The sequence below is a fragment of the Mastomys coucha genome, unplaced genomic scaffold (genome assembly GCF_008632895.1).
Source record: "Mastomys coucha isolate ucsf_1 unplaced genomic scaffold, UCSF_Mcou_1 pScaffold7, whole genome shotgun sequence".
Lineage (NCBI taxonomy): Eukaryota > Metazoa > Chordata > Mammalia > Rodentia > Muridae > Mastomys > Mastomys coucha.
In genome coordinates this window covers 59498974-59508855 of record NW_022196913.1, presented here as the reverse complement: position 1 = coordinate 59508855, position 9882 = coordinate 59498974, and positions in this window count along the sequence as shown.

Here is a 9882-nt window from a genome sequence, read left to right as displayed (position 1 = left end):
CTGAGCCATCTTGGTGGCCCAAAAATTGATTTTTAATACATGTTTGTATTTATAAACTTTTTTACCCAGATGACCATACTCCTCAACTTCAGCTTTTTAGACGTACACATTAGAGAGTGGAGTTGATCTCAGGCTGCTCCGGTGTGTGTATGTGCCCAGGGTATTCTCATGTATTCTGTTAATACCCCTACAGTGCTCTCCTGGATCTGAATTTGGGCTCACAGTAGGGAAGAAATATTGAGGGCTTGGGGTTTGGACACTGAAGGGAGGCGGTTGGCAATTAGGGCATGGTGTATATGAGGAAGTTATAATGTGTTTATTGGATGGTGCTATGCCCTTGCCTGTGTCTGTAGCTTGCTCCCGTTAAATCAATATTTCCACTTTACACAGATGAGGCAGGTGAGACTCGGGCAAGGACCAACCTGATCCTAGAACTGCTAAGCTGGCTAGAGGGGCCCTGGGAGATTTGATTTCTGGGCCTATGGTCCATTTCTTCCTCCTAAAGCCTCTGCTTTGGGGTTAGAATTGGGGAATTCTCTTCTCCTCTTCTCAGTTCTCCACTGCCCTCTTTCCATCTAGAGTGTTGAAGCCTGTGTAGCAGTCAGAATAGGTTTTATCATGGTAACAAATGGCCCCCAAAGTATCAGTGGCTTTAATCAACAAAGATTTGTTTCTCATTTGTCCATTGTGGCTCTTCTGTTCCTGGTCATATTCACTCAAGGGCCCAGGCTACCAAGGAGACAGAGAAACGGGGACTCTAGAGAAATACCTTACAGCAATCGGTGGCTTGGCCTGAAAGAGGACCCGCTACTCTTACCCACAACCCTACCTGAGAGAGCACGGAGGGCAGAGCTGACGCTAGAGAACAGTACTCAGTAATATACACAGTCTGCCCATATGGGGGGGTCTTCTTGCAGCACAGCCTGCCTGTAGGGTGGGATCTTACTGCATCCCACATCTACAGCTGTGCCTAGGCCCATTTTCCCAGAAGCCAAGCTGTTCCTTCATTCCAGGCTCTTCCATTTGCTTTTCTCCCTCGAACACTTTACCCTCTGCCGGTTACGCTGGCAAGCTCCTTTAAGTCACTGAGACCCCCACCTCAGCTGTCCCCTTCTAAGTGGCACTCAGGCAAGTCAGAAGAAAGAGGAGAGATGGCTTTGCCAGTGTCACAGCTGCCTTCTGTTTCTGAATCCAAGTCGTAGGGCTTCCAGGGAGGGACTTGTCTTCTGCTCAGGTGGGATGCCTGGGTGGGAGGAGGGCTCCAGCTATCCCTGCCCTCTGCTCTTCTCCATTCTGCTAAGACTAAGGCCCAGACTGTGCGAGCTTGGATCTCTGCCCTCAAAGGCCAGTAGGACCAGCATCCCTCAGGCAGAGGGGGGGATCCACAGACTCCCCTTTTAATAATCTAGGGTCAGGATACAGATTTCACCAGAAACACTCTACAGGCCAGAAATGCCTCTTCTGTAGGGAGCAAGAATCTACCCCTTCATTGGCTTCCCCATCTGGGACTACCCATCCCATCATGCTCTCTTCCCCTCATGTCTGTTATTTCGAAGGACGGGGCCTGGATCTTTCTCCACCAGGCCAAATGTTTCCATCTCAGCCTCTAGTGTGACAGGAAGGTTTGGGGCCCTGGCCTGGTCACTTGTACCACCCTCCCCTCACCCCATACTGTGGGTGCTCTCGAGACATTTGTAGGCCATCAGCATGGCTCCTGCTCTCCTGGTCTGATATGTAGAGGTGTTCCAATCAGCTCTTGGCCACACACATCACACTCCTAGTGACCACGGGAGGGGAGCTCAGGAGCCTGGGCCATCTTTCACATGGAGATGTGCAATGTGCTGGACAAAATGCAGATGCCCAGGCCCTTCCCTCCTGTGATTCTGATTCAGGGTGTGCAGCAGCATCTAGGTATCCGAACCTGCTACCTTCTGCCAATTGTCCCTGTGACTACAGCATCGAGGGATGCTGCCCTGGCCTTGGCCATAGGCACCACCAGAGCCATCTCATCTCCCCTTGGCTGCTGATCTCCTGTAGTTAGAGACTTCGGTCCATCATAGCTGTATTCCACACTATGCCTCTGATGTCTCTTTCCACATGGAGCTCTCGGGATGTGGGTACCATCAGGCCGAGTCCTTATTATTCAGCATCTTGTAATTCCCAGATGAGTCTGGGAAATCGTAGACTTTCTGCCACATCCTTGCTGAGAAGGCCCAGGAGGCAGAGGTGGGGACAGAGCAGGCAGCTCTCCACTCAAGACGGCCTTGCAGCTTGCCCTGTAGGAGAACATTCCACTTAGTTCAGCCTGACTTCACTATCCTGTAGCTTACAGTTCATATTTGCCCACTGCTTAGAACTCAGCTTCTGTCTCCTAGACACATCTTTGTTTCATTTGATGAACCAACCCTTCTGCCTTCAGCACACAGAGTTCATGTACTCTACTCACCCCAGTGGGTTCCAAAACATGGAACAAACTTCTATCTTGCTGATCAACACCCAAGATCCCATGAACTACAGAGACAGGCATGGAGTGGGCACTGATCTGAGCCCATTCACCGAGGCTCATTTCTGGAACTTTTGTTGGAACTAAACAGTTACTTTCTTCATGGACATGGTCTGGACGTGAAGCTCTGGTTGTATGAGCAGACATGCCGGAGGCTGAGGCATGGACAGAGAAGCCAAGCATGAAGGGAGCCCCAAAGCTGTGCTGTGTCATCCAACATCTTTCTGTTCTCGCAGCCAGTATGTCCCTGTTTTGATTGTAAGTCCATTTGTGTTTCTGTCATTTGCTTTAGAAAGAATGATACATAATTATCCTTTATAAGGGCTGGGTGTGTAGCTCAGTCAGTAAGCTGCATGCTGAGCATGCTCAAAGCCCCAACACTGCATAAACAAGCAGGTATCAGGGACCTGTTATTCCAGCCCCTATGAGGTGGAGGCAGAAGGATCCATGGACGGTCTTCCTAGAGATATAGTGAGTTTGAGGTTACTCTAGGATGCATGAGACTCTGTTTACAAAAAAGAAATTATCCCTTATAAAAAATCTGCTTACACCATCACAGCAATAGAAAGCAAACTAGCAGGCAGTGCCTTAGCACAGAGGGTGGATGAGCAGGTGATAGAGGTCCCAGGACCAAGGACAGCACCCAGAACAACGCTCAGGTCAGAGGTCCCAGGACCAAGGACAGCACCCAGGGACGCTCAGGTCAGAGGTCCCAGGACCAAGGACAGCACTCAGAACGCTTCCGTCAGGACTCACTCCCTCTTCTAGTTTCTTTGAATTCTCATAATCCTGTCAAAGTAGACCCAAGTTGTGTTGACGGAAAAATTGAGGCTCAGAGAGGGCACAGCTTACCTGATGCCCCTTAGCTGTAAAAAAAATTCAAACCTGTGGTTGCTCTAGAAACGTTTGCTGAGTCTAACAAATGGGGTTTTATTAGAGACACATGGTCCTAAGATGCATGAGCTATTACTCATGTGTGCAAACACACACAACCACACAAACACTCACACACTCATGCATGCACACACACACACGTGCACACACACACTCGTACATGCACACACATGCATGCACACAAACACATACACACACTTATACATCACACACTTATACATGCGTGCACACGCATACACACACATGCATGCACATGTATGCACATGTGCTGTGCGCATGCACACACACACATGCATGCATGCACACATACAAAGACAACCCTCCCTAGCCCTATAACACCCATGGAATTTCAGTCTTTAAGGTTTCCCTGGCTACAGAGGCTTAGTTTCCAGTTTCCCCACTGAACACTTTCAGGTACGTTTGGAGGTGAACAATTCCATGCTGAGAGGCCCATGTAAAAAGGAGGGGGCGGGAAGTGCCAGGAAGGAGGGGGGAATTGGACCGAGCTGAAGCTTGGCACCGTGCCCTCTGCAGATGACCTGATGAGTATTTTGCAGAAATAATTTCATTAGCGTCTCTGGGAGATGAACAATTAGCAAGATGCTCTGATGCTTTAAAAGCTTAAGAGAAGGAAGAGCATGCCTTTCTCACTCCCCGACCATAGCACCCCTCTCTGCCCCCTCCATCTCCACCTCCATCTCTCATTCACACACACTCCATGTTTCCCTTGCACACTACCGTTCCCTCACACACGTACCTCTGCTCCCAGCCTAGCCAACACACTCCTGGGCTCCTCACCGCTCACTCCCTCTTCCAGGCTCCCATCAGCCTGTGCTGGAGTTCTGCCCATACTGCATCAATCGGTCCCCTGTGCTCTGATACTCAGACACCCAGGCCTGAAGCTTGGCACTGCTCCAGTCTTCCAAAGGCACTGCTTTTCTCTCTGACACCAGAGGGCAGGGCCAGGTAGGGCTCCTCTATTTGGATTGGTTCTGCTGCTAGGTCCTTGGACACTTCCAGCAGAGGTCGGAGGTCCCCTACTGCAATCGCAGGGCTAGTCTGGGAGGCAGAGAGGAGGATAGCTCTCGTCATCTGTCCTTGTGCCGGACTGTGTCCCTAGAGCTAGGCAGAGACTGGGGTTCACAGAAGTAAGATTTGTGTCAGCACAGAGGACATCCATTGCCTTGTCCAACAGATAGAAATGGGACTCCAGATGCCTGGGGCAGTGTTTGCCCCTGACTCCAGCAAAGTGTCTTGGTCTTGGGGACACAGCTCTTGTATGTTGTGCATGTCTTTAGGCAGGAGAGGAACTCTGTCTAGCCAGCAGCTCCATCTGGGCAGCCCCCACTTCCCAGACACTGCTGGTGTAGACAGAGATCCTAAGCATGAGGCCTCAGCCTCGTTCTTTATGGCTGACATCCACACTCTCTGGTGGCTCCAGGAAGATGCTCTCCACTCGGACTGGATGGTCCCTTCGTGGAGATACCAGAACCCTCCCTTCAGAACAGCACAGAGACTTGTAGAACCTGAGTTTCTAGTCTTCCCCAAGTCTTCTGACTGGATGTTCAGACACCTTTGGGCGTTTTGGATTGTTTGTGTTTAGAAGCTTTGCTTTTTGTTTTTAATATAAAATATCTGTATTAATCCTTTGAGACGTTCACACAGGTGTACAATGTATTCTGACTAACTCCCGCCCCCCAGATCCACTCCTCTCACTAAGAGGTCTCTGCTGGGCCCTGGAGACTTGGGACCCTGTACTCACATGGGTAAGAAGGGAAGTGGAAGCGACTCGCCTCGACCTGGGACGCAAATGGTTTCCAATAGCATGGCCCACCTCTCAAGGCCTGTGACGGCTTGTATGTGCTCAGCCCGGGAGGGGCACTATTTGGAGGTGTGGCCTTGTTGGAGTAGGTGTGTCACTGTGGGCGTGGGTTTTAAGACCCTCATCCTAGCTGCCTGGAAGTCAGTGTTCTGCTAGCAGCCTTCAGATGAAGATGCAGAACTCTTAGCTCCTCCTGCACCATGCCTGCCTGGATGCTGCCATGTTCCTGCCTTGATGATAATGGACTGAACCTCTGAACCTGTAAGCCAGCCCCAATGAAATGTTGTCCTTTCTAAGAGTTGCCTTGGTCATGGTGTCTGTTCACAGCAGTCAACCCTAAGACAAGGAGAAAGGCAGCTCACGGAGGATAGGAAAAGTCTCTTTTTATAATGCACAGATATACAAGCTATGCAAAACAGATACACAACGCACCGTGTATTGAAATTTCAGACATGCTTAGGGAAAAACAATCTACAAAGGTTCCTTGTGGGGTGACAAGAAAAAAACAGACTGAAAAACACACTCACCAGCAACAGGGGTGAAGATGTACGAGACACACTACTCATGCCCATGACTAATGACACACACATAAATAAACATACCAGCCCAACCCACACCCAGGATCACACACCCAGACACACATACAACACCCAGCCCACACTCAGATATGTACGTACGAGCGCGTGGATGCACAAGTTACTGGTAATCATAGCTGGATATAAATACACATTCATATCACACACACACACACACACACATGCAGAGATACTTGTCTGCAGCACACACAGGCATCAAGAGATTCCAACAGCACAGCCACCGTGAAGAGGAGACTGGGTTAGGATTTTAATAAGCTTTAAACAAATAAATATATAAAGCCCAGCTACCAGGGGCTGAGGGCTGCTTCCCGCTGCCTTCTGTCAGTGGCGCTCCTGGCCACTCATGAACAGAGGAGACATGTGGCTGTCTTCACAAGTGGTCGCTGTGCACGTGTGTGTGTAGGGGTGTCCTTCTGAGATGACTGCATGCCCACGGCTGTGCAGGAGGAAAGGCACCACCCATGCAGGCACATGGATGCAGCATCTGCAGCATCTGGGAGGCTTATGTTAGTGCAGGACATGGAGGGCAGAGGGCAGTGAGGGGTGTAAGGGCACACATGGATGACAACTGGGCCCTCAGAGAGCTCGGCCTTCAGAGCATCCCATTCAGAGCTTGCTTGCCACAGTGCAATGACATCAAGAAATGCACACCGAAGCAGTAAGTGAACGGGTGGATGTAGACTGCAGAATCCCTCAACCTCAGCCAGCCCTCCTAATTAGGCATTATACCTTGCCTGTAACCTGGGGAGCCTGGTGCTCGTTTCACAGATGAGAAGATCAAGGCAGCCCTCTACCTCCTCTCTAGCCCTTGGCAGCTGAGCCCAAGCTTTCTGGATCCCAGCCTTCCTATGGAGCAAATCAACCAGCTCAGACTGACTTAGCTGTGGCCTGCCCAGATCACTCAAGTTGAGCATTGCAGAGGCCCCTGTTGGAACTCAGCACCCATGAAGTGAGCCTCAAGGAAGATCCCCAATGCCTCCTCCTCACTTTCCACTCTACACCTCCCCCGTGCTCCCAACACTTGACCCTCAGCCCCTGCTTCCCAGGCCCCTGAGGGTCAGACACACTCAGCAGCACAGAGCAGAACAACGATGCTCACCCAGCACAGCAGTCTGACTCAGCCCCTTGAGGGCTGGTGCATACTGTGTGCCAAGGTTAATTAAACTAGTAATTAGAAGGAGAGATGCTTAATCGATCTGGTTAATAAAATAACCCCCTCGTGGGAGCATGTGGGTGCTGTCACTCTGCTGGGCATTATGGGGTCAGCCAAGCATAGTGCTCTCTCTGTGACTGGCTCCTTCCCTTCTTGCTCTCCAAGTTCCAGAACAAATCCCTGGGTTCTCCTGAGGGTGGGATCTTGGAAGCAGCTTCAAGAAGCATCAGGCCTGAAGAGACAACTTGGGTGCTATGTGCCAGGGAATTTCAACAAGGTGATAGATCCCTCAAGCTCTGTCTTCCCAGGTCTAAGGCAGGCATTGGGGTTTTAAAGGCCTCCCATGTCAGCTAGAATCATCTTATAGCCTGATCTGGATATTCTTGCCACTCCCTTTGAAGACTACTTCTGTTAGATCTAACCCTCATATTCAAAAATCACACCCTCAGCAAGTATCTTTAAAATTTTAATTTTTAATTTTACATATTTAACTTGAATACTTTGTTTTATATTAGAGGAAGAGGGGGAAGAAGAGGAAGAGGAAAAGGAGAAGGAAGAAAAGGAGGAAGAGGAGGAGGAAGAGGAGGGGGAAGAAGTAGAGGAGGAGAAGGAAGAGGAGGAGGAAGGGGAGGGGAAGAGGGAGGAGAAGAGGAGAAAGGAGAAGATAAAGAGGAGAAGGAGAAAGGAGAAGGAAGAAGAGGGAAGGAAAGAGGAAGAAGAAGAAGAAGAAGAGAAGGAAGAAGAGGAGGGAGAGGAAGAGAAGGAAGAGGAGACTGAAGAGGAGGAAGAGGAGGGAGATAAGGAAGAGGAGGAAGAAGAAAAGAAGGAGGAGGAGGAGGAGGAAGAGATCTGTCCGATCCCAGGCTTTCTCCAAGAAGACTGGCACAGCCTTCTCCCCACACGTGTGGTGCGTGTGGACACGGCTCTTCAGGAGGCTTCCCTAGGCGGCCCTTGGTTACCTTACTGTCGCCCCCCTCCTTCATGCTATTCCCTCCACCCCTTGTCACCCAACAAAGATATGGAAACCTGATGTGTTCTTCAATCTGATTTCACCAAGATGGAATTTTTCCAGAAGTGGGGAAGAGCCTCTGTTGACCTGAGGAGCCCAAGCTAGGAATGGCCTGGAGCCTGATGCACAGCATCTCCTCCATTCAACGCCCCCTCTCTGCTCCAGCTCCTTCCTTCCTTCTTGCTCAGTGATGAGCAAGGACCAGGCTGTGTCCCTTCCATCCGCAGCACCATTGCTCGGACAATGCCCCAGTTCACTGAAGCCCGGTCATGTGTAAGGATGGCTCTGAGGTGCCTGCTTCCACCCCTGATAGAGCTCTGCTCAAACAGAGACCTCAAAGGCCAGTGCTGGAGGGACAGGCCCCACTGACCTTCACTCTGGTGCCTTCTGGAGGGGAAAAGATGCTCGGCTCACCTGGCACCTTGCCAGAAAGAAGGACGACTGATCTCTCAGCTCTGATAGCAGTGTAGGCAACCCTGCTGATGGGTCAGCATTGTGCCTAGGCAGTGCCGCGGTTTCACCAACCCCTAGTGGCTAGTTAGATGGGGTCTGAAATCGAGGGAGTTTAGCAACCAGAGGAAGTCACACTGAGGCTGCAGTATGGCAGCTGGAGTCTGGAGTGTAATTGGCTACCAGATTCTCAAGTCGATTTCTAGTCTAGAAGAAATGACAGTGCGGCGCACATTGACACACAAAGAAAAAAAGGAAACAAATGCAAGAAGCTAGTGAGAGAACGAAGGCAGGAGGAGATAGGCCGTGGGCTCAGCTCAGCCTGCTGCTGGTGCCAGCTGGGCACTCTAGGGCAAGCCTCATCTCCATCAGAGCCCTGTCCACTCCCCTTCTACATGCCCACAAGCACACCGCTCCCCCCAGCCCCTCACCCACCCATCGGCTAACCACTCTCCTGCTTCATTCAAGTCCCGGTTGCCCATCCGAAATCTGAAACCTGAAATCTAAAATGCTCCAAAAACCGCAAAACTTCTCATGCATCAACATGACCGTACCATGAAAATTCCACGCCATGAAACTTTGTTTCATGCTCCAAATTATGTAAAATATTGCATAAAATTACCTTCAGGCACTGTACATCAGGTGCCTGGGTACATCTAAATGAATTCCATGTGTAGTCTTGGGTCTAACCCCAGGACAGCTCATTATATCTGTACAAATAATCCAAAATTTGAGAAGAATTTCCAAAATGGGAAACAGTTGTGGTCCCAAGTATTCCTGATAAGGAGTGCTCTGCCTGCATTTCTCACCTGCCCATGGCGCCTGTGCTGGGTACAGAGTCTGTTTTCTTGGAACAGAGTGTTCCAGTGGAGACAGAGGCAAAATGGATGAGAAGTATAAACTAATTCTAGATTGTGAAGAAATGGGCAAGATAGGAGAGAGGCTCATGGCGGCAGCGTGATGTGAGGGGGACAAACGTGCTGCTGTTTCAGCAGAGACAGAGACCTTGGGGAAAAACACCTGTGTGGAGGTAAGTGCGAGTGTGAAGTGTCTCCGCTTGTGGGATCCAGCTCTGACTGTTACAGGCTGTTACAAAATTACAAAAGCCGAGGCTGGGCTTTGGTGGGTGGATCCTGTGGAACTGGTGGGAGGGGTCAGGGGTCAGGGTCCAGATCCCCAGAGCCATGTGGAGCCAGCACAGGGGTGCAGTACGACTGACCCCTAACATATTTGTCTAGCTGCTGCTGCTTAGTGATGATGATAACTGGGGCTAGGGAGGGGTGGCTCGTACCTCAAATGGAGCTGAAGTTGGGTGTCATGGCAGAGATCCCTGTAAATGCAAAGGGGCCTGTGGTGGAACCTCATAGGAACCATGGGCTGGTGTGGAAGAATGCTGAGAGAGAGAGAGAGAGAGAGAGAGAGAGAGAGAGAGAGAGAGAGAGAGAGAGAGAGAGA